The 26607-nt window shown below is 43.2% G+C and overlaps 1 protein-coding gene across 2 annotated transcripts in view; it reads left to right on the forward strand.

Annotated features, from left to right (window-relative positions):
* LOC145343928 (potassium voltage-gated channel subfamily KQT member 1) overlaps positions 1-26607 on the forward strand; it is a 694268-nt gene that overhangs the window by 140649 nt on the left and 527012 nt on the right. The gene's annotated exons all lie outside the window — the stretch shown is intronic.

Here is a 26607-nt window from a genome sequence, read left to right on the forward strand (position 1 = left end):
CAAAGGGGTCAGCAAAAGGATAGAGATAGGTTAAGTGACTGAGCAAATATTGACAGATCAGGTATAATGTGGGGGAAAATAGGAACTTTGTTCACATTGACAGGAAAAATGGAAAAGCAGAATATCTAAATGGAGAGAAATTGCAGAACTCTGAGGGATCTGGATGTCCTGACACAGAACAACAGAAATGGACTGTTGTTGTTAATCTCAAGAGGAATGGCATATAAAGGGGTGATGTGTTAGCTCTATAGGGTGAAATCACATCTGCGCTGTGTACAGTTTTAATCTCCTTATTTAAGAAAGGACACAATTGCACTGGAAGCAGTTCAGAGAAAGTCCGTTTGATGGATTTTTGGGGTTGTCTTATGAGGAAGAGTTGGACAGGTTGGGCCATTTGGGTTGGATTGAGTCTGTGGAATTCTCTTTCCCAGAGAATGGTGGAGGGAGGGCCCAGAAATATTTCTAAGGCAGAGATAGATAGATTTTTGACTAACAAGGGAATCAAAGGCAGAGTGGTAGCCATCAGATCAGCCATGATCTTCTTGAATGGTAGAGCAAGTTCAAGGGGCCAAGTGGCCTATTTCTGCTCCTTATTCATACATTTGCATGAAAGCCATGTTATAAATACAAGTTGCTTCATTCTGCACATACACACTACCCCTCTGAACCCTCATCTTCACAGTAATGTTCTGGGGACCCGGGTTCGAGTCCCGCCACCGCAGGTGATGGAATTTGTATTCAATTAAAAAAACCCAAAATTAATTCACTGATGACCATGAAACCATTGTCAATTGTTGGAAAAACCCATTTGGTTCACTAATGGCCTTTAGGGAAGGAAATCTGCAGTTCTTACCCAGTCTGGCCTATATGTGACTCCAGAGCCACAGCAATGTGCTTGACTCTCAAACTGTCCTCCAAGGGCAACTAAGGATGGGTAATAAATGCTGGTCAGCCAGCGATGCCCATTCTCACAAATGAATAAATAAAAAGCACAGAGCTATGGACATCTTTTCTTTTAGACTATAAATACTTTTTTTTAAAACAGAGAGAAAGCGAGAATGTTTTCAGTGAAAATGAACAGTCGGTCAGAAATACCCTTCAGAAGTTATGCCCTCCATATATCACCATTCATTTATCATTTACTTGGTCAGCTTCATTCTTTCTCAATGACAATTCATGTTCATGGTTGGCCCAGGTATAAATAAAGTATGACAACACAAAGGGAGGAAGAACACAGAGCACTTGACCCTTGAATTGACTCCACTTATTGGGAAACCCTTTGGAGAAATAATTTGCAAAAGCCTTTTGTTTAGAGGGAGAGATGGCATAGTTGACCATGTGTCATAACTTGGTTAACTTTCCAAAGTGGTGAACCATTTTGCAGCCACTAATATCCAAGGTCATCTATGCCATCTCTCCCTTTGAGCAAAAAGCTTTCGCAAATTATTTCTCCAAAGGCTTTCCCAATAAGTGGAGTCAATTCAAGGGTCAAGTGCTCTGTGTTCTTCTTCCCTGTGTTGTCGTACCTTATTTATACCTGGGCCAACCATGAACATGAATTGTTACTAATATCCAAGGTTCTTCCTGTCTCCTTGGCTACAATTCCAATGGCGGTGTCGGCAGCTGCTCTCCTGCAGGCCCCACCCCCGCACTGAACATCTTGGAGCTGTGGACCTGAGCTCACTGAGTTGAGCTAATCCAAGCTTGTTTCACACGAAGCTGGTGTGGTCGGAATGAAGGAGAGATCCCTAGAGTGGGAGCATCGTGTGCCAACCCACTCGGCTCTGCAATCCCCTTGCAAAAATACACTTTGGGATTGAACAGATAAAGTGGTTGTTTCCAAATGGTTGCAATTAACATTGGGAATCAAAGCTGGCACCTGCTTAGCTCCAGCTGTTAGCCAAGAGGACTCTCCTGGATGACTATTCTGTCCTAATTGTACCTCACGGTGGAACACAACATTTAAGAGCAAGTGAAAATATGGGTGTGTACCGAAAATAGGTATCTGCAGTTGAAAAAGGTTAAAGTGGTGTTCCCTACGGACAGAACTAAAGGTGTGGTGTTTTGTGTCTTCTCTCAGTGGCCTTTCTGGAGCAAAGCTAACATTATATCCTTGTAATAGGCAGGGCTGATGTTTTGAGTATCGACAATTAGGTCAGAAAGCTTCATATTCATTTCTAACTCTTTTCCTCTGTACGATACCATGCTGATGCAGTTTATCAGATGGGGCCATTCTTCACAAGAGAGGAAGGGATGAAGATTTCAGATGATATTTTGCAATTACGCTCCGCTCTGGAATTTGAGTATTTAGCCAGGAGTGTTACATTGTCAGAAGCATCATCCCTTAGTGTAAAAATGCTAAACTGAGCTCTAACCTGCAGGCAAAATTTTGCAGCACAATTTAAGCTAAAATCAGGAATTTCCCTGTATTCTTCCCAATATTTCTTCCTCAGTATCAGCTCACTCTTTTCCTCTTTAGTCTCTGCTGTTGCTGTGCCAAAATTAGTGACCATACTTACTCGCATGTTAAGGGCTTTGAGTTGGCTCTGAGAGGCATAATAAGCCACTATCTTAATGCAAATCTCCTTATTGTGAGTTCCTTTGTGTGTCCTTTGAATGAATTATTTTTATATTACAGTCAAACAATAAGAAATGGCCAGCTGTTTCAGACTTACACCAATAAAGGAGATGGTAAATTAGTTGTAACATCACTGGATTAGCAGCGCAGAAGTAGGCAGTGCTCTGGAAATATGGGTTCAAATCGCACATTTGGAATTTAAATTCAATTACTAAATTCATCAATGAATCATAGAAACCCTACAATGCAGAAGGAGGCCATTCAACCCATCAGATCTGCACTAGCAACAATCCCACCCAGACTCTAGCCCCAAAACCACACATATTTACCCTGCTAATCCCTCTAACATACACATCTGGAAACATTAAGGGGTAATATAGCATGGCCATTCAACCTAACCCGCACATCTTTGTACTGTGGAAGGAAATTGGAGCACTCGGAGGAAACCCACGCACACACAAGAAGAATGTGCAAACTCCACACAGACAGTGACTCAAGCTGGGAATCGAACTTGGGTCCTTGGAGCTGTGAGAAAGCAGTGCTAACCACTGTGCCGCAAACCTCAGACTCTACAGTGGTGATGGTAAAATTATCATTGATTGTCATTAAAATTCATTGGGTCCTCCAATACACTTTAATAAAGGAAATCTGCCATCCTTACCTGGTCTAGCCTACATGTGACACCAGATCCAGAGCAATGTAACTGATTCTTAAATGTCCTAGTGTGATAATTCTGGTTCACCAGTTAGGTAAATAACAACTGCAGTGTTTAGTTCTATATAATAATGATACAGGGACTTGTAGCCTCATGGCTGCTAATCAGTTCCCAAGAAAGTTCTGGAATAGGGACCTGAGCTCATCAGGGACCACCCCACCCTGTTCCCTAATTGGTTCCCTAGGTAATGTGACCCTTACTCTGCAGAAGGATCTTTAAAAGGGCAATCACCAAATCTCCCCTCTTTTAAGTCCTTTTGCACAAATGTCAACACTCAATTTACACAGTCCAAGATTATTAAACATTTAGTACATGAATTTAGTCAATTATAAATTAAGTTTTCAGGGATTCCTGTATCCTTGTGGAGCAGCACAACTCCTCTGGCTGCAGCATTTCCAGAAACCTGCTGTCAGCCAAAATCACAAGGATAGGTGCCTCTTCAGGAACAGGCAGTTCAGTTCTGTCTGTTTCCGTGGAGATGTCGGTTGTGCCTGTCACAGGACAATCAAGTACTTCAGTGCTTGGATCATCAACAACATTCCCAAATGGCAATGTCGCTTCTATGGCAGTACTGGCTGCTGGGGCAACACTCTGGGTCTACCTGTTTCCAGATGATCCTTCCTTCTATGTCCAATTTATAGACAGGGGTTTAGTTTTGGATACAATGACCCCAAAGACTCAACCTGACCAACTTCCAAAATTCCTCACTTACACAACTTCATCAACTAAAAATGATTGTGTTGACTTACTCTGGTTTGTCTTCTGACTGCTTTGGCTGGCCTCTACCCTTCCCCTCAAATTTGGAAATGGTATAACTCATATCCAGTTTTGTGTAAGATTGACCTCCAGCCAGCTTTGCCAACAGGTTTTCAATCTTCAGGATTGAATATTGGATTTCCATACTTGGAAGATTTCCATCCAGTTTAACTTGATTACCTTGAGCCAATCACAATCCAAAAGACTTGGCCCTTGGCCTGACACTATTATTAATGGGAGCTGAGTGGGCTGCTGAGTAGTTTGTAGATACTGAGATAGCCTTTATCTTGAAAGCTTCTCCTGGGTAAGTTGTTAGTATTTCTATGGTACCCCTCAAGCTCAATGGCTGGCCACCTTCTTTTAAATATCAAAATGTGTGTTCTCCTATTACCGGGGCAGAGGCTCCCAAATTTGCTTCCGTCTTCCATTTCTTCTCTCATTTACCAAAAGCATCATAGTAATTGGGGCTACCTTGTCTATTTTCATGTTGAACAATGAATCAATATTAAAATTCTATGTACTGGACTCTTCCATATTATGCACTTGCAATGTATTACTAACTCTGTTAATGGGTAGATGAGACTTACTTTTACATCGGTGCCTTAAGCAATGCTGCTTTAAGGAGCGACACCGTGGTTAGCACTGCTGCCTCACAGCATCATGGACCCAGGCTCGATACCTAGCTTGGGTCACGGTTTGTTTAAGTTTGCCCATTCTCCCCGTGTCTACGTGGGTTTCCTCCCACAGTCTGAAAGATGTGCTGGATAAGTGCATTGATCTGAACAGGTGCTAGAGTGTGGTGACTAAGGGAATTTCACAGTAACTTCATTGCAGTGTTAATGTAAGCCTTACTTGTGACTAATAAATAAACTTTAGCTTTTCCTGTGGCAGAAAAAACATTCAGCCTCTTTATATCAGCAGGAGTGTGTGATTGGTGCAGGGGTCACACTCCACTTCAATCCTAAACAATTGATTGGCCTTTTTAAAATCTTCTTGTACTGTTTGTGACTGTATTTGCTTCCTGTTTTAAAATTACATATCCATTTTTGGAACCACTGCTGACTGCAGCTTCCTGTCTTAACTGGTGAACTGCACCATTTTGCATGCCCAGAGGCTCCTGTACACCATCTCAGCACTCTCCATTGCCATCACCATCTCCAGTGCATTCTTAAAATTTATATCTGTCTCTGCTAATAGCTTCCTTTAGATGGCCTCATTATTTACCCCATAGTCCTATACTATATCATCAAAAGTGGCTCCAAAGTCACAGGGCTCTGAGATCTGTCTTTACTTGGTAATACAAGTTGTAATCATTTCCCCTGTAGCTCTTGCGGTTGAGTTAAACTTAAATCACTGCAATATTACCAATAGCTTTGGGTGGTACTGCGTTTTCACCAAAGTCAACTATCTCAGTGAACAGTCAGGCTTGGGGATATGAGACTGTGTATTAAATTGTGGGCCTGGGTCCCATACTTTCTCTTTCTCCTCTTCCTTTCTTCTGTTGGCCTGCAAATAGTAGCCCAAATATTTAATGTACTGTGTCCAATCCTCGACAGAGGCATCAAAAGGATCTATCTGTCAAATAGGGACGTATCTGCAAACATTCTTCTGTTTTTCAACTTGAATAGAACTTTAACATGTCGTTATACTTACAATCTTAGGATCACTTATTTTCTTTTAACTTCATCACCAATGTAATAATTCCAGTTTACCAGTTAGGTAAACAACTACTTTTCAAATGTTATTGTAGTATGGAGACTTGCAACCTCACAGCTGCAATCAGCTCCAGAGAAGATTCTGGAACAGGAATGCCAGTTCACCAGAATGATCTCTCACCCTGCTCCCTGATTGGTTCCCTCAGTCATGTGATCTTTACTCTGCAGCTGGCTCCTTAAGGGGACAATCACCACACATGACACACCACTCCATTCAAGGACAATTGGGGATGGGCAACAATGCCAAAAATCCCATGAAAATATAAAATAAAATACTGTAGATGCTGAAAACTGAATTAAAAACAGAAAATGCTGGATACACTCAGCAGGAAAGGCAGCATCAGTGGAGAGGAAAACTGTGTTCAGGTCAATAGTGTTTCAGGTCAATGAAACTTCATCAGAATTGCTAGAAGTTAGAAATAGTTTTTAAGTAATTGAAAAGGGGCGGAGGGAGGAAAAAGTACAGAAGGGAGTATCTGGGATGGAAACAAAGAGCTGGTGGTGCAGGGCCCAATGGAGTGGTAATGGGGCATATAAATAAACAAGAAGATGTGTCTTTCAAAGGTGCCAATGACAGACTGGTGAACAGCTGCTATTGGAAAGCTAAACTAAGGTATAAACATGACCATAATTGAACCCAGTGAAGAAAAGGGAAACAAAATGAGGGAAGAGATTAAGGTCTGAAATCTCTAATTCAGTACTGAGTCTGAAAGGTTGTAATATGCCTGAGTTATTCCAGCATTTTCTGTTTCCATTTCAAAAGTAGTTAATTGTCTGCAAAGTGCTTTGAGATGTCCTGAGGTCATGAAAGGCACGATACTTCCTTTTGCAAGTGAGTGCACATCAAAAGCAATTCATTGTTCCTGGAACATTTTGTGAGATCTTGCTAAGGAGTTATATAATGCAGATTCCTTCTTTACAAGTATATCTCAATTTCATGCTAAAAAAAAATGATCACTTGTTTTTGGAATAATTGGCTTGTGGTACAGGAGATCTCATTGAAAGGTATTGATGTAGCAAAAATGAAAATATCATGGAAAAGTTAGGAGCTTAGGTGCTACATTTAGACAGTTGCAGAGGTAGAGATAGAACAACACTAAAGTGATTAAAAAAGGTTGCTTTTGCTCTGTTTCTACCAGAATTGATTTCAGTCTTCAGATAACACAATCTTCTACTTTGCAGCTATGTGCTGGATGAATATGTGAGGTGCTGTGTAACAGTATGAGAATCCACTGATAATGGGATCACATCAATACAAACTAATCCCTGGTCCTTTCCTCTACTGAAACCAATGACTTACGCAGTGACATAGTGGCTCAGAATTCCTCGAAGTTAGAAGTTAGAAATAGCTTTCAAGTAATTGAAAAGGGGCAGAGGGAGGAAAAAGTACAGAAGGGAGTATCTGGGATGGAAACAAAGAGCTGGTGGTGCAGGGCCCAATGTAGTGGTAATGGGGCATGTAAATAAACAAGAAGATGCGTCTTTCAAACTATATGTCCAATTTCCAAATGTGAAATTGGACAGCGAAAGCCTGAGATTAAAGTTGGGAATTTGCTGGCCTGTGTGACTTGGTATCACACTTTACAGTGCATTTGGTTCTTGCGCTAAGAAAGCTGGAATATTAAGATTGATTTCATGCAATCATGTGTAAAAATCATAGAATTCCTATATTGCAGAAGAGGCCATCCAGCCCCTTGAGTCTGCACCAACTCTCTAACAGTGTATGTTACCCAGGATCTCTCCCCCACCCTATCCCTGTAACCCCACACATTTACCATGACTAATCCATCCAAACTACACATCCTAGGACATTAAGGGGAAATTTAGCTTAACCAATTCATCTAACCTGCGCGTCTTTGAACTGTGGGAGGAAACCGGAGCATCCGAAGGAAACCTACATAGACACAGGGAGAACGTGCAGACTCCACACAGACAGTGACCCAAGGCTGGAATTGAACCTTGGTCCCTGGAGCTGTGAGGCAGCAATGCTAACCACTCGGCCACCAGGCTGCAAATCAGATGAAAGTAAATAGTTCTGAATAAAATTTTTTAAAAATACTATGACGTGCTCAATATACTTCACTATTACACCTTCTTTGTAGCACATTACCTAGAGATTTGTATTCTTAAACTGATATTCAGCATTTCCCTCCAGCTCATGTTCATGGAGTTGAAGAAGTTCAGAGTTCTCTCCACTTTATATAGACAATGTGCAGTGGACCCAGTCTAGTTTATTCAATATTTTTCTTGTTGTCTCTTTCTGGTTAACCTGTTGAAAAATGAGGCTGCAGCTCAGACCTACCATGATCTAATTGAAAGGCAGAGCAGACCCGGGTCTAAGGGCTGACAGGTCTGTTGCTGTTTCTAGTGGTTTTATAACACTCTCTTATTTGTATTGTCTAAATTTGCACAATCATTTCCAAGTTGTCCTTTCTGTTTCTTAAGGGAACAGATGAAAACAGTCTTTAAATTGCACTGTTTTCAGGTCTAGTCACTTGCCATTTTTATTACGAGGATTTTGACGAAATGTTTTCGTTGCAGGGCACTTTCCCCAACTCCCAGAAATTCACTAATCCCAAAGCATAAAATTTGGTTTAATTCTTCGATTGTGCCCCAATCCAATTTAGAAGGGATGAAATTTAGCAATGCCAATTTGTTCTCTGTAATCAATGATCCACCAATAAAAATGAAAGAAGCCATGACTTTGGAATGAGCAAGTTGTAAACATTGGAGTTAGCGGAATGTAACTCATGGAATAACACAGCGTTCTGCAGTTTTGTACTCACAGGACAATTTTATCTCCTCTCAGAGGCACCATTAATTCTATGGAGGTACTGTTCTAGGATGGTGATAAGAGTCATAGAGGTTTACAGCATGGAAACAGGCCCTTTGGCCCAACTTGTCCATGCCGCCCTTTTTTTTGTAATCCCTAAGCTAATGCCAATTGCCTACATTTGGCCCATATCCCTCTATACACATTTTACCCATGTAACTATCTAAATGCTTTTTAAAAGACAAACTTGTACCGCCTCTACTCCTAGCTTTGGTAACTTGTTCCAGACATTCACCATCATCTGTGCAAAAAAGTTGCCCCTTTGGACACTTTTGTATCTCACCTTAAACCTATGCTTTTTATAGTTTTAGACTTATTGACTTCCTAGCTGATCTGTTCACCTCATTATTTTATAGACCTCTATAAGATCACCCCTCAACCTCCTACGTTCCAGAGAAAAAAGGTCTCAGCCTATCCAGCCTTTTCTTATATCTCAATCCATCAAGTTCTGGTAGCATCCTAGTAAATCTTTTCTGTACATTTTCTAGTTTAATAATATCCTTTCTGTAATAGGATGATCAGAATTGCACACAGTATTCTAAGTGTGGCCTTACCAATGTCTTGTATAACTTCAACAAGACATTCAAACTCCTGTATTCAATGTTCTGACCAATGAAACCAAGCATGCCAAATGCCTTCTTCACCACTCTGTCCACCTGTGACTCCACTTCCAAGAAGCTATGAACATGTACCCCTAGATCCCTTTGTTCTGTAACTCTCCCCAACATTCAACCTACCAAAATGCATCACCACGCATTTGTCTAAATTAAACTCCTTCTGCCATTTGTCAGCCCACTGGCCCAATTGATCAAGATTCCGTTGCAATTGGAGATAACTTTCTTCACTATCCACTAAGCCACCAATCTTAATGTCATCTGCAAACTTACTAACCATGCCCTCTATATTCTCATCCAAATCATTAATATAAATGACAAATAACAGTGGACCTAGCACTGATCCCTGAGGCACACCACTGGTCACAGGCCTCAGGGATCAGTGCTGAGTGATCAGCGATCCTGATCTGTTAGCTCTGTGAGCACTTCTCAAAAACTCATGACAGCCCACTGTCAGTACATTAAGTTTGACTGCAATCACCACTGAGACTAAACGGGATTTTATGGCCTTGCTGGGACGAGACCGGAAATTCCAGCCCGAGATCAATGGAGATTTCCATTGTCAGACCCTCGCTCGCTCCGATTCCATGGCAGGTGAGGTGGTAGGGTTCTGGCCTGAACGTTTCAACTCCTCTCAGTCCATAGATAGTTCTCAGAAAGTGAAGGACCAATAGAAATAGGTAAGTAGGGCAGTCTGGCTTCTCTATCTCAATAGCAAGCAATGTAATTCTGCCTGCCAAGGTGAATTACTCTTAAAAACGGAGCAAAGTAACTGAGTCAAGTCAGCATGAGCATTGAACTGAAGCTTAAATTATTGTATTGTTTGTCAGAATACAATGGTCAGTCGGTGCTATTTCTATGAATCTATCTCAGGAATGTGGGTTAAACCACAGAAAAGAAATTGTTACTGATTACTGAGTTGTTTTCGTAAAATTGATTCAACAATGGCAACAGTGCAGTTGGTAATCGAGAACTTCGACTTTCTATCATCTTCAAATATTAACGGCTATGTTACAGCTATCCGTTGCTGCAAGCTAGTAAAATGAGTATTAACATAGACTCCACTTACAGGAATCTGTTCAGTCTGTATCCAGCCTCCGAAAAGCATAGGATTGCTTTCAGTGCAGTTAACATGTATAGATGAGATTTGGTTCTTTGATTACTGGATGTTCTTTCAGGACATTATCTCCTGGTTTTTGCTGTGGTGTCTGTTTAAGAGGGTTTATAAGCAAAATCGGAACTAAGGTGAATTTAACAAATCTACACTAGTTTCAGAATGAAAATAGCAGATCTGGCTATTACAGCAGAAATCAAAACTTGAAGAAAAATAATGGGTAAAATAATTGAATCCCAGGAATACCAAAGGGAGAGTTAATACGTGCTTCAGGTGTGACTTAGTATGATTTTGTGTTAAACCAGCCAAAGCAAAGAGGCGGTGTCCTCAAAATGACACATGAGGAAGAGAATTCTGAGGAAGATGATGATTGCTACCTTTGTGTGCGGCTACATCAATCTGTGTGTAGATCCTTGGTACACAAACACCAAGTGCTGAGCTTCTACCCACCCCCCATGTTGCGAAGGATGGATCTGGCCAAACTGCGGCGGAACGCTCCAAGTGGTTGGATCATGCCATATCACATAGAATCCCTTCAGTGCAGAAGGAGGACATTCAGCCCATCAAGACTGCACCGACCACAATCCCACCCAGGCCCTATCCCCATAATCCCACCTATTTACCCTAACTAGTTCCCGTAAGGGGCAATTTAGTGTGGCCAATCAACCTAATGCACACATCTTTGAACTGTGGGAGGAAACCGGAGCACCTGGAGGAAACCCATACAGACAGTGACCCAAGCCAGGAGTCAAACACAAGTCCCTGGCACTGTGAAGCAGCAGTGCTAACCACTGTGCTAATGTATTGCCCCAAACACTGTTCCACTGTGCTGCCCCTATATCTCACCGGTCCCTCATGGAAAAATTTACACCGAGAAACACTTTTTACCACAAGTCCATCAGGCAGTGTCTTGTAAAATGTTTTATGGACTTTATGGGAAAAGAAGGTGGTGGATCCTGTCGGATCTATCAAGGTAATTTGGTAGAATGTCTCATCACTAAAACGTTCAAAAAAGCACTAAGCTTAGCAGGTGGTGAGAAAGATATTCCCTATTAGATCCCCTTCCTACACACCTGGCCTCTCATCCCATCTGCATACAAAAACCATAGATCCCTCTCTATCTCTCCCTGTGTTCTGTTGGACTCTAATCACAGCACTGGCATCCAACAGAAACCTCTTTTAATTCAGTGCAGCTTCCCTACAGAAGAGAGACACTGACCTCAACAGCTGGAAGCTAACTGCAACATGGGCTGGCCTTCCATGCCCACTAAGCATTAGGTCCGCCTGAAGCGTGAGCTATGCTAGTAATCATGGTGATGATCAGCCAGCACAAAGTTTGAGCTCTGCCCCCTCATCAGGAACAAGCATGGAAGAATCACAGATAGTAAATCTTACACCTGAATGCGGGCCTGGTTGAATTTGGCCCCCCTTGCACTCACCTTGGTCCCACATCACTTGATACCCTGACCTAATAAAGATCTATCAATCTCCATTTGGAAATCTTCCATCGAGCTGGCAGACAGAGTTCCAGATTCCCACTGCCGTTTGTATGATAATTAACTATTAGCTTACAAATAGACCAAAATAAAGCTCCATATTCAAGTTACAGAAACGCTATTGTATTCTGCCAAGGTTAAACTGACACTGCCCGCCTGCAGTCAAGAGAACCTTCGGAATTGACCTTTTGCCTGGGAGTGCTTGTTTCGGAGAGAACTTTTTTTTTTGTTTTGGAACCAACTTGAGCAATTTTGGAGTTGACCCAAATGCAGCGTTGCCAGGTATTGGATTTAGGTGTAAAAAGACCAGCCAGTGGGTGAAGAGGTGCCAGCAAGACATCAACAGTGCCAGCAGCACCAAGGGAACAAAAGTCAGTGTATAATGCGGATTAAAAGTGTGCCAAGGTGGAGAAAAATTTTGACATTCTGGCAGTAGTAAGCAAAAAGGCCACAAAATGGGCAAACCAGTGATAAGATTGTTCATGATTATAGTCAATTTAGACTGACAAGCACGTGCATATCTTAATTATTATCAAATTGTCTGTTCTGTTTTCCTTGCATGACCTATAGTTTGACAAACATCTTAAAATGTATATCTATATCTCCGATTATGGGTGGGATTTTCCAGCCATACTCACCCCGAAACTGGAAAATCCCACCCAAGGTCACTGGACCTTTCCATAGTCTGCCTGCTGCCTGCTACAATTCCCGTGGCAGGTAGGATGCTCCCTATTAGGAAAATTCGCTCCCTATCATAGAATCATAGAATCTACAGTGCAGAAGGAGGCCACTTGGCCCATTGAGCCTGCACCGACAACAATTCCACCCAGGTCCTATCCCATTACTGTAACCCCACATATTTACCCTCCTAATCCCTCTGACATTAAGGAGCAATTTATCATGGCCAATCGACTTAAGCCACACATATTTGGATTATGCTTTACAAGCAAAGAAAAACAATTAATTTATTAATGTTTCTGATTATATTCTGTGGAATGTAAGTTTAATTTAGTTCACCAAATAACCCATAAACATGACTTCTCTGTGGGAAGGAGAGAGGAAGCCTTTCTAAGTAAAACAGCCCAATAGTGCAATGGATTTATAATCTGGGTTCCAGCTGCTAATTAAAGATTTATAAAGCAGTTTTTGTAAAACAACAATAAAAGTGTCCTTAATGCTTAGTCAGATGAATAATTTTTATTGTTTTGTTGATAGCAAAATAGGTTTCAGGGCAAAGAACAAGCGAGTAATGATATCAATGTAAGTACTAATCAGTCTTTTGTACCAAACCCAAATAAAATTCTAAACCATGTCCTTCAGGGATCCTTTGAAGATATCTTTACCAGACCTCCCAGCTATGGGCAAAGTTTCCTTCAGTGTCATTCAATTCACAACAGATTTCCTCCAGATGACTATGCTTGTCCTCAACATATATCCCTCCATCCCCATTCTTATCCATCCTGAGGGACCTTGATGGAAGTCACATTTTGTCATTTTTAGGAGGTGAAACCTTCTAACAGCTCCAGAATATGTGCATTAGATTGCAGTTTGAGCTTCTCCATTTCGACCAAGAACTTACATTCATGCAGTATTTATAAAAAGGAAGCTGTCCAAAGTTGTTTCACTAATAATCAAACGACCCAGGGCGATGCTCTGGGGATCTGGGTTCAAATCTCACCAAGGTAAATGGTGCAACTTGAGTTCAATAAAAATCTGGAATTAAAAGTCTAATGATGATCATGAAAGCATTGTTGATTGTCGCAAAAACCTATCTGATTCATTAATGACCTTTAGGGAAGGAAATCTGCCATCCTTACATGGTTTGGCCTACATGTGACTCCAGAACCATAGCCATGTGGTTCCTCTGAAGTGCAGGGCAGTTAGGGAAGGGCAATAAATGCTGACCCAGTCAGCAATGCCCACATCCCACAAAGAATGAAAAAAAAAACACAAGAACATAAGAAATAGGAGCAGGAGTAGGCCAACTAGCCCTTCGAGCCTGCCCCGCCATTCAATAAGATCATGGCTGATCTGTCGTGGCTCAGTTCCACATTCCCGCCCTCTCCCCATAACCCTTAATCCCCTCGCTTATCAAAAACCCATCAACCCGCTTCTTAAAAATATTTGGCAAGGTAGCCTCCACCACTTCAACCGGCAGAGAATTCCAGAGATTCACCACCCTTTGAGTGAAGAAGTTCCTCCTCAACTCCATTCTAAACCGCCCCCCCTTTATCTTGAGGCTGTGCCCCCTAGTCCTACTATCCTTTCTGAGCGGGAAGAGTCTCTCCACCTCTATCCTATCCATCCCATTCATCATCTTATACGTCTCAATGAGATCTCCCCTCATTCTTCTAAACTCTAACAAGTACAAGCCTAATTTATTCAGCCTCTCCTCATAGCTTAACCCCCTCAACTCCGGCATCAGCCTAGTAAACCTCCTCTGCACTCCCTCCAAGGCCAAAATATCCTTGCGTAAGTACGGCGCCCAAAACTGCACACAGTACTCCAGCTGCGGCCTCACCAATGCCCTATACAGCCGCAGCAAGACCTCCCTACTTTTATATTCAATCCCCCTCGCTATGAAGGCCAGCATCCCATTCGCCTTCCTGACCACCTGCTGCACCTGCAAGCTGGGTTTTTGCGACTCATGCACAAGGACCCCGAGGTCCCTCTGCACCGTCGCCTGCTGCAGTTTTTCTCCACGTAAGTAATAATCCTTCCTACCATAATTCCTACCAAAGTGGACCACCTCACACTTGCCAACATTAAATTCCATTTGCCATTTCTTGGCCCATTCGCCCAGCCTATCTAGATCCTTCTGTAGACTCTCCCCACCCTCCGCACAATTTGCCTTTCCACCAATTTTGGTGTCATCAGCAAATTTCGACACCCTACACTCGGTTCCCTCCTCCAGATCATCTATATAAATGGTAAATAGCTGAGGCCCCAGCACCGACCCCTGGGGCACTCCACTAGTCACCATCCGCCAATCCGAATAGCACCCATTGACCCCCACTCTCTGCCTCCTATTTGACAACCAGTCCTCTATCCACGCTAACACCCTACCCCCAACTCCATGCCCCTTGACCTTCTGCAATAACCTCTTGTGAGGTACCTTGTCAAACGCCTTCTGAAAATCAAGAAAGACCACATCCACCGGCTCTCCTCTATCCACCGCCCTAGACACATCCTCATAGAACTCCAGTAAATTTGTCAGACACGACTTCCCTTTAACGAAACCGTGCTGCGTCTGCTCTATCAAGCAGTTCCCCTCAAGATGCCTCGCTATTTCCTCCTTGATGACGGATTCTAACATTTTACCTACAACAGACGTTAAACTAACAGGCCTATAACTCCCCGCCTTTTGCCTGGCACCCTTCTTAAACAACGGCGTAACATTAGCCGTTTTCCAATCTTCCGGCACTTCCCCGGAATCCAGCGACGTTTGGAAAATAACCACCAAGGCATCCACTATCACCTCCGCCATTTCTTTCAGGACCCTCGGATGCATTCCATCCGGTCCTGGGGACTTGTCCACAATCAGCCCCTCCAGTCTGTCGAGCACCACCTCTCTAGTAACAGTAATGTCATTGAGACCCTCCAGTCCTACCACCTTTCCATCTCTAACATCCAGCAAATTATTCACGTCCTCCTCCGTGAAGACCGAAACAAAAAAGTTATTCAAGACCTCAGCCATATGCCCATCCCCTACCACTAAGTCCCCCTCCTCATCCTCTAAGGGACCAACGTTCACCCTAGCCAGCCTCTTCCTTTTTATATATTTATAAAAACTCTTGCTATCCTTTTTTATATTAAGCGCTAGCCCAGCTTCATAGTTTCTCCTACCCTTCTTTATCAACTTCTTTGTCAATCTTTGTTGACATTTAAACCTCTCCCCTTCACAATTACTGGGTCACAATCCTGGAACTCCCTCCTTAACTGCACTGTGGAACTACATGGACTGCATCTATACCACACTGACTGCAGTGGTTCAAGAAGGCAGCTCACCACCACCTTCTCAAGGGCAATTGGGAGTGGGTGACAAGTGCTGGCCCTGCCAGTGCTGCCCACGTCCTGTGAAAGAATAAAAAGGAATTTAAAATGAGAGGAAGGAGAAACAGGCACTGAGGTGACAGGTTAAAGGTCAACAGAAGTGACTGAAAGCTTGGTTGAAGAGATGGATTTTAATAACGGTTTGAAAAGGCGGGTGAGAAAGTCGAGAGCTGGAGAGGTTTTGGAAGTCAAAGGGGAGAGCTGACTCAACTGGTGGTTCTAACACCAAATGTGGAGCAAAAGGAAGAGGTCCAATTAAAACCTAAACTTTCAGGTGCAGATAGGGTCTTTCTGGGTCTTTCTAAGAGCGGCATGGTGGCACAATGGTCAGCACTGCTGCCTCACAGCACCAGGGACACGGGTTCAATTCCAGCCTCGTGTGACTGTCTGTATGGAGTTTGCGTGTCTGTCTGCGTCTGTGTGGGTTTCCTCTGAATGCTCCAGTTTCCTCCCACAGTCCAAAAGATGTGCAGGTTAAGTAGATTGGCAATGCTAAATTGCCCCTTAGTGTCAGGAGGACTAGGACAGTAAACATGTGGGTATTTGTTGGTGAAGGCTGGAAGGGCCAAATGGCCTCTTTCTGTGCTGTAGGGCTTCTATGATTCTATGAAACTGGCTGTTTGCACCTAAGACAAACAGGTTTCAAGATATCCCACATCCATTGTCAGATAGTTTTACTTGGTTAATTGGAGACTCGTGCTCCCTTTGTTTGGCTGTTCTGTCCTATTTGTGACTATGGAGGATATCAGATCAATCTTAATCCACAATCTTTCTTCCATACTTTCCACACCTCTTTCAAAGAACTGCAACATTATAGCATAAAACCTGAGCCACAAAGTAGAGTTTAATTGTCTTACTGAAGAGAGATCATTGAGACAGATTTTATTGCCCACGCTTGATGTTCTATTGGGTTTCGCTCTATTTAGTATGACCTAGATAATTGTTTACCTGACTGAAAAATGACAAAGACTGGGAGAGATCTATATCTCTGTGGTCTTTACTTATAATTTGGGGGTCGGTTTAGCTCAGTTGGCTAGACAACTGATTAGTGATGCAGAGCAACGCCAACGACATGGGTTCAATTTCCATACTAACTGCAGTTATTCATCAAGGCCTGCCTTCTCAATCTTGCCCCTCACCTGAGATGTGGCGATCCCCAGGTTAACTCACCAGCAGCAGCTCGCTTCCCTCAAAGGGAAGAGCTGCTTATGGTTACCTGGAACCGTGGCAACTTTACCTTTTAATTTGATAACAATCATTCTGACCCATTTCCCAATCCAGAGTAATGTCTCAAGTGACTTTTGAGTGCTTTAGGACTCAAAGGGTGGTGGTAGAAGGCTGTTTGAATGACTGGGGGCCAGTGGCGTACTTTGTTTTATAATATAATGATATGGATGATAAAGTGCAGGGAATGATAAGCAAGTTTGCAGATGACACCAAGATTGGTAGGGTGGCTTACAATGAAGAAGATGATCATAGATTACAGGAAGATATAGATGGGTTGGTCAGATGGGTAGAGCAGTGGATGACAGTATTTAACCCTGACAAGTGTGAGGTGGTGCATTTTGGAAGAAGTAACAAGACAAGGGAGTATTTAATGAATGGCAGGACACTTGGAAGCTCGGAAGAACAGATGGATCTTGGGAAACTTATTCACAGATCCATGAAGGTGGCAGGACTGGTCCAAATAAGTGTGAATTAAGTTGATTGGCTATGCTAAAATTACCCCTTAATGCCCCGAGATGCATAGTTTAGAGGGATTAGCTGGTAATTATGTAGGGATAAGGGAGTGGGGCCTGGGTGGGATTGTGGTCGGTGCAGACTCGATGGGCCAAATGGCCTCTTGCTGCACTTCAGGGTTTCTATGATTCTTTCCATTTCTATGACTCTATGACAGGTGATTAGGATAGTTAAGAAAGCAAATGGGACATTTGTTTTTAATCAGTCATGGCTTAGAGCGTAAGAGCAAGGAAGTGTTGCAGTTGTACAGAATGTTGGTTAGGCCACATCTGGAGTACTGTTGCAGCTGTGATCACCTCATTTTAGGAAGGATATGATTACACTTGAGGGGATACAGAGGAGGTTCACCAGGGTGTTACCTGGAATGGAACATTTGAGGTACAAGGATAGGCTTGGATTGTTTTCTTTAGAGCAGAGAAGGCTGAGGGGGGACATGATTGAACTGCATAAGATAATGAAGGCTATGGACAAGATGAGTAGAAAGCAGCTGTTCCCCTTGGTGATGGGTCAATCAAGAGGGGGAATAGTTTTAGGGTGAAGGGCAGGAGATTTAGAGGGGATTTGAGAAAAGGTGTTTTCACTCAGAGGGTAGTAGGAATCTGGCATGCACTGCCTGGGAAGATAGAGGAGGAACGTTCAAAAAGTATTTGGATGAGCACTTGAACATCATAACATTCAAGGATATGGAGTAAGTGCTGGAAAATGGGATTAGTGAAAGTTTAATGGCAGTTATTATCAGTGTAGACTTGATGGGCTTTTCTGTGCTGTACGACTCTGACTCTGCTTAAAAGAATTCACCGGGAATAACTGAGGATGCCATCTTGAAAAATAACTCAATTTGTGTCTTTATTCAGATAATGATAGTTCTTTTGATTGTAAAATGATATTTTCTGATGAAACCCTAAACTGGTCTCAGTAAGGGGGTAAAACTGATACCCATCTTGACCTGTAATCTTATCATCTTCAAGCACAACTAGATATTTGAGCACCCAACATAATGGACCATTACACATGGTACAGAAATATGGCATTCATTGTTCACTGGCAATATCCCAAATTGGTCGTCCAGGGCAATTATAGTTTCAAATGTCCTTTGGATATTCACCTGGATATCCTTGGAAATAAAGACACATTATTTGAATGTAGGCTAATCTTCAGCTTCACCTGGAGGTCACCAATCCTTGCTTCCCTCCCTCTGCCAGTGGCAAAGATTCTACATGCAATAGAACAATGGTGACAAGGTCTAGGATCAATCTGATCTGAAAGAATGTACATGAGGCCGATTCATTGCCCTGGGGAGACTGTGAAAATGGATAACCTTTGGACCCATTTGCCAAAATATTTGGATCCATGGCCAGTGTTAAAGTTTATTTATTAGTGTCACAGGTAGGCTTAACTTAACACAGCAATGATGTTACTGTAAAAATCCCCTAGTCACCACTCGTAATAGCTCAAATGCTCCAACCCAGGCAACATCCTGGTAGCTGCCTCTGTATCCACTCTAGTGCAATCACTTCCTTCTTGTAGTGGTGACCAGAACTGAACACAGTACTCCAGCTATGGCCCAAACAACGTTCTGTACAATTCCAACATTACCTCCTTGCTCTTATACTCTATACCATGTCTGATAAAAAGAAGTGTCCCATATGTTTGGTATGTCTTTTGGACTGTGGAAGGAAATCGGAGCACCTGGAGGAAACCCACACAGATACAAGGAGAACATGCAGACTCCGCACAGACAGTGACTTAAGATAGGAATCAAACCTTGATCCCTGGCACTGTGAGGCAGCAGTGCTAACCACTATGCCACCAATGAGGAGTTGGTCAGGAGATCTGAAGAATAAGTTACTTCATTAGGTAAAGTAAGTGCATACCTGCAGAAAATTGACTTTTAAAGAACCCAACATGGTCCTGTGGAAAAGGTCCTTCTCTAGCTTAAAGGGCAGAAGAGCCCAATTATATTGCTGAATCATTTAGTAGCAGCTGTCACATTATTCCAAAAGGGAAAGGAAGACTTGCCTGAGAATTCGAGCAACTGTCCATCGCATCCTTCAAGCAGTTTGTATTCAAACAAGGTGTTAAGGGTAGTCATCAGTGAATGTTATTCCCAGGGAATTCCTTATCTAAATCATAGAATTTGACACCAAAGAGGCCATTCAACCCATCATGAGTGTGCCATCCCTCTGAAAGAGCTGCTCTTTTAGTCATATTCTCCTCGTCATTAGATATTTTCTGCTTCAAAATTCATTCACTTCTCCTTTAAAATCTATTCTGGATCCTTCATATCTCTATCCTGTAACTTTTGCCATTCAGTGGACCTGCCTAATCTTCCTCCCAATATATATCACTTTGTATTTTGTTACGTTGAATTTTGCAGAACATCTATTTACCCTCTCTACTGACTTGTCTTTTGTTCTCCTGCAGTTGTTTAAAGCCCTATTTCTCATTCTTAGCTCCACGCTTTGTCGCTGTGAGATTTGGGATAGACGCATCAATTCAATCCAATAAAGGGACTAAGGGAAACTTTGTTACCCAGCGAACGGTGAGAAAGTGGAAGCTAGTATCACATTGACTAGCTAAGCCAAATAGCATTTCAGGGGAAGTAAAGTTTGGGACATGAGTGAGTAAGAAATGGAGGTTCTTCTGATGAGTTTAGATGAAGCGGTTTGACAAGGTTCATGTGAAGCATAATCCCAGAATGCTCTGGTTAGCCTGTTTCTGCGCTGGAAAGTACTGGCCCAGGTCTTCCATTCTTGGGATGGCGATATCCTAGAGGAACTCCAGAAGATGCTTTTGGATGTCCACATGTACTGTCTACACAGGAACGGGCCAGGAAGTCTCATCTTCTGTTGTGCAATTCCTTTGCATTTATTATCCTCTGAAATTAAGGTTGAACTAAGGTCACTGCCTATGCAGAGTTTGCATGTTCTTCTCGTATCTGCATGGGTTTCCTCCGGTTTTCTCCCACAGTTCAAAAGACATGCTGGTCAGGTGCACTGGCCATGCTAAATTCTCCCTCAGTGTACCCGAACAAGTGCTGGTGTGTGGCGGCTAGGGGATTTTCACGGTAACTTCACTGCAGTGTTAATGTCAGCCGACTTGTGATGTTAATAAATAAACTTTGAACTTTAAACTCTGATTTTAAAATCAGAGAACTGGGATAATTCTGACTCACTTAGCCAAATAGTTATACAGGAAAAGATAGAAGGATTAAAACCAGTTCTATATCCTGGTCAAACATACTACTGACATTACACACTTTCCCTTCATCCCACTGTGCAAATTGCCTCAAGTTTAACATAATGTCTGACAATGTTATTCTTTTTTTTCCCCATGACCTAGACACTGGCACTCCATGTCACTCTTCCATTCCCTTCCTTACATTGCTCACAACCTACCTTCTGATTTATCTTGTCTTCCCTATTACTGTTTCCAACTTTGATGGTGTCAGGCCTGTTTTTTTAAGTCCAAGACCATGATGGTGGCACAGTGGTAATATACTGAAGTAGTAACCATGAAGCCAGGCTAATGCTGTGGGAACAAGGGTTCACATCCCACCATGGCAGCTGGTAGAATTTAAATTCAGTTCTTTAAAAAAAAAACCTCTGCAATTATAAAGCTAATCCCAGTAATGGTGACCATGACAACTATCATCAAGAACTTTAAAAACACATCTGGTTTGCTAATGTCCATTAGGGAAGGAAATCTGCTGTCCTTACCTGGTCTGGCCTATATGTGACTCCAGAGCCACAGCAATCTTAACTCCCCTCTGAGCAAGCCACTCAGTTCAAGGGAAATTAGGGATGTGGCCAACAATGTCCATCTCCATGAAAGAACAACAGCGACAAGTTTCCCAAAGTGAGGGTGGCGAGCTATTGGCTGCCAGCAGGACCTTCCAGTCCCGCTGAAGCCAGTGACAAATTGCGTGTCTCACCAGCCCCGCCGCAGGGGGTCAACTTCAGTGGGACTGGAAGATCTTGCCGACTGGAAAATCCCACCCAACGTGTGATAAACATTTTCCAGAAATCTTGGAAAGGATATTGTTTTAGCTGAAGAATTTGTTCCAGTCAGGTTGGATAATTTAAAGGTTGTCACTTTGAGACTGCACTGGGCTATTTTTTAACCACACTAAAAAATGATTGGAAATTTCATGGTTCTTTGCACCCTGACGCTGCCTGCAGATCCTCCCCGTGACAAGTCTTACTGCCAATTATTTTAAGGTGACCTAAGAGTTGTGCCAAGGGTGAATGTCACATGAACTGGTCCAGATTGCTGCTGTCATTGAAGAAAAACTTTACAGTTGCTGTTGTCATAGAATCCCTAAAGTGCAGGAGGCGGCAATTCAACCCATCGAGTCTGCACCGACCACAATCCCACCCAAGCCCTACCCCTGTAACCACATAGATTTACCCTGCTAATCCCCCTGACACTAAAGCGCAATTTAGCATGGCCAATCAACCTAACCTTTGGAGTATGGAAGGAAACCGGAGCACCCGGAGGAAACCCATGCAGACACGGAGAGAATGTCCACACAAACAGTCACCCAAGCCCGGAATTGAACCTGGATTCTTGGTGCTGTGAGGCAGTGGTGCGAGCCACTGTGTCACCATGCCACCCCATGGTGGGTGGAGGAGGAGGGAAGGGGTTGTTCGGGTTAGGGGGGGGGGGGGGGTGTTCCCATTTTTACCTTTTTGCATCAGGCCAGCTTTTAAAAATGGCTTCCCAATCTTTAAGAAGCTAAGTTGCTGGCGAGACAGGGTTCTTCAGATGCTGTGGGGCCCACTCCTTGCAGTTATTTTTCAATCAGGCTAACAGTATGACAGAGTAAGCTGCTGTTGAGGACCGTGGCTTCAGCATCTCTTTTCCCGCCACTGTGACGCTGCATATTTTAGGGACAATTTTAAATTGTCAAGTTGCCATAAAACCCAACCATTCCATTAATGTCCCTTGGCCAGAAAACTTGCCATCGTTACTCAGTTATGACTGAGATGTAACTCAAGTCTCATTCAGATACAGCATAGCAAACCTCCCCACTGCTTCAAAGTTGCTACGTTGTGGTTGTTCGAGAAGACTCGCCACCACCTTCGCTAGGCCGATGAGGGATGGACAATAAATGCCAGCCTAGCATTGATACCTCGACATTCCAAGCATGAAAAGGCAAAAAGAAAAATGCATATTCCTCAGAGATAATCATAAAAATATGAAGTGGCTGATAATATGTAAGGGATGTTTAAAAGGATTGAGCTAGTTACTTTGGCAAAGGTTTAATTTAGCTGGAGAACTGAACTTCTCTCAGTTCAGAGAGCCAGTGGTACAAGAATGCAAAGCCTGGGCCCCAGTGTCTCCCGGCTCAGGAAGGCATGCACCAGCTAGAGTTGTTGCTTGTGACTGCTAGAGAGCAACCCCAGCTGAGAGTAAGTGGATCTTGATGATCGTTGTGATAGGTCTCTGGTCAAATGACCACACGCCATCCAGGTAAACACGTGGAAAAGGAATGAGGTCGTGGAGGAAGGTTGCAATTACTGGAGCTATTCACCCCTTGCGTTACTATCTTAAGGAGGAACTATGGGGGAATAGATGGCAAACATCAAGAGGGTTTCCAGATTAAAACTCCTAAATCATCTCTTTGCTTTTTTTAAGCAATTCCTTAATCTTTCTTTAACAGATTTGATGGTAGGAATGTGTTGCTCAATCTCTCGGAGCTGGGAGATAAGGTGGGTTGGGTCACCATTCTTGAACGTTTGGGCCCTCCCCCACCTGCTTGTGAGAGATCCATTTTGGTAAAATTCTGACCACGGGCAAGGTCACTAACAGGTCTTCAATAAGTGGCAATGGATACTGATCCGTAAGTCAGGGCTCACAGTGATTTTAACATCCCCACATAGCCTCACTGAGCCATTGGTCTTCATGACAGGAATGATGGATGTGGTTCACTCATTCATGGCCACTGGTCCCAATATCCCCAAACCCTACTAATCTCGAGTCCGGCCTCCATCTTGGGTTTGATGTGTACATCGCTGGACATGCTCTTTGAGCATACACCCAGCTTCAGCCATAGACTCACTTGTCACTCCTTTCGTCTCACCAAGAGTTCCATTGAACACTTTGTATTTGTCCAAACTATCACAGACACAAATGAGACCCCATTAGTCGATTCACCACTTCCCTTTCAATTTCAGTTGTTTCAGCCAAGATCATCCAAACAACACATGGTAACCACCTTTCACAACATACAAGACAGCTGTGCACACTGGTCCCTCAGCTGCACCTTGGCCGTGACATAACTCTTCAAAGGATCCAACTGTTCCATCCATATATGTCCTCAGAATGATGTTCACAAGCTTCAGGAGAAGATGATTCAAACTTTTCCTTATGTATTGATTCTGGGATCAACAACACTGCCAACCCCGTGTCCACTGCCATCTTCATTAGCTTCCCTGCCACTTTGAATGTTACCCAGAACCTGTCTGCTTCACCCCGCACAGAAAGAATGTCTTCTCAGTCTGCTCTGTTCTATCCGCAGACATGATGTGGGAATACCGGCGTTGGATTGGAGTAAACACAGTAAGAAGTCTCACAACACCAGGTTAAAGTCCAACCAGTTTATTTGATAGTAATCCACAGACCCCATGGACTCCTTATCCTCATTTACATTGGCCAGATAACACTTCCTCCAGGTTTTGAACCCTGATTGCTTGAGCTTTGCGCTCTCCTGGGACACTGGGCAGTTTCAACAGTACCAGCGCTGAGCTCACTTTGTCCAATGAGAGTCTGTGTTACCTTCACGGCCACGCAGACAACATTCGTTGGCCCATGACTAACTCTTCAGCATCTCTGTTGCCTTGTTAACCCTCACACTAATGCCAAAGTTCACTGCCTCACTCTCAGTCCATTCCACAATCTCCAACACCCTCTTAAACTCCAGTTGCGGCTCTGCCTTCACTGAATTACTTCCTGTTGGAGGCCACACAGCAGCTGGTCCTGTAGCGCATCCTGGAAGAAAGCTCTAAAGTCACAATGCTCCGAGAGGCTCTTGTGATTAGCCACAAATTTGATAATGGTTTCACCCTTCATTTGGTCTCACTTGTGAAACCAGAAACACTCTGCAATCAACAGCAGTTTTGGCAGAAAAAGCCCCTCCAATTCCATACACATCTCTGGAAATGGCTCCTCCATCAGTTTCTCCAGCTACAGAAGGCTTCTCAGAATGCCAGATGTTTTACTTCCCATTATGCTGAAAAAGACCAGCGCAACAAGCTTGTCCGCCACCCAATTCACACTGACAGAAATACATTCAGTGTAGCCTGCCCACAATTCAGCTTCTTTGTTGTACACCCCGATTGTCCCAAATTTTCCCACATTTCACTTTGCTGGTGGTAGCATTACCCCCATCCCTGAGCTAGGCCCGAAACCTGCTTTTCCTGTGCTGACCCCCGTGCTCAGTATTGCAATCACCCAACAACCAAGTCTTCCTTCAATCACTCACAACCTGATGCCAGCGATGGTCATGGGGAACAAGTTGCAACCGTTGACAACATCTGAGTCCGTCCACCTCACTGTTTCCCATAGTGCCCTTATCCCTGTCATTTTACCAATCCTCTGAGGATTTCCTTTTTTTTCACTGTGGATCTCCAACTGGTCCATGTTGAACGTCCTGACCCTTCACCTTACAAGCCGTCGAACATATCCCCTCCTCATTGCCAGTGTTAAATTCCTCACATTGAGGGCTTCCCTCAAGGACTACTCCACAGCCAAGTGCCAGAGAACATCAATCTTCATTATGGCCTATTCACTCCACACTCCAAACAACAACTGCCCTTTTAGGCCAGTTCCCAACCAGCTCACCCCACACCCTGGGTCACATGACTATTCCTTTAAAGGGGCTACGCCCCAAAGTACAGAACAGAAACTATCTGCTTTGCCAGGTGCACACTGCCTTTGTGTCATTGTAAAAGTAAATGTTCTAATTTCTCCCTGTTGGGGATCTCAGCTTGGAAAAGGAATATGAATCCAGCAAGTTGGCCTTTCAATCAGCACTCATGATGCACTGATGCACACAAAAGTGTTTTCCAGCACTGTTGATAAGGAAGCTTGACCTACCTTTAATGCACTTTCAAGTCTCAGGAACATAATTGCTGAAGTTCAGCCTGCCTGTGGGAAACTGACCTTTGGCCTCATGTTGTTGCTGGTGGGTCTGGTCATTTCCGCCCACAATGTCTAACCACCTCGTCCAGTCTAACAACCTTTTCTCCAGCATCACCCTCCCCCACCCCAGCACTTTCAATTGCAGTGTTCTTTTCTAATTAATGAAAAGCATTCAAATAAAATGGGGGGAGAAAAACAGCACACTCAGCTTTAAACTAAATTAGTCCCTGTCATTTTTTTTACCTTAGTTGCTTGCAGCGGTGTCCATTCAGATGAGTTACCTTCATTTCCCAGAGACTCTTCATTTCCCAGAGAAGCTGGGAGGGTTGATAATTCTTTTCAATATTCCATTATAACCTGGAGATCTCCTACAAATTCAGTCAAACTGCCGGGCGCACAGCAAGAATTTGAGGGAAGAAGTCCTATCAGAAGAAATTTTCTTTGAGCAGAAAGAGCGAGTCCAGATTTCTTAGGGGATTTTCACAGTAACTTGCAGTGTGAATGTAAGCCTATTTGTGACTAATAAATAAACTTAACTTAGCAATTTGAGGTCAGGGCAGCATGGTGGCACAGTGGTTAGCATTGCTGCCCCATAGCACCAGGGACCAGGTTTTGGTTCCCAGTTTGGGACACTGTCGGTGCAAAGTCTACACTTTCTCCTCCTGTTTGCATGGGTTTCCTCCCACAGTCTGAAAGACGTGCTGGTTGGGTGGATTGCCTACACTAAATTCTCCCTTAGTGTACCCAAACAGGTGCTGGAGTGTGGCAACTAGTGGCAACTTCACTGCAGTGTTAATGCAAGCCTACTTGTGACACAGATAAATAAACTTTTCTTTTCATATTCAGAT

This window comes from Carcharhinus amblyrhynchos, chromosome 6 (assembly GCF_965287045.1).
Source record: "Carcharhinus amblyrhynchos chromosome 6, sCarAmb.v2.hapA, whole genome shotgun sequence".
NCBI classification, from domain to species: domain Eukaryota; kingdom Metazoa; phylum Chordata; class Chondrichthyes; order Carcharhiniformes; family Carcharhinidae; genus Carcharhinus; species Carcharhinus amblyrhynchos.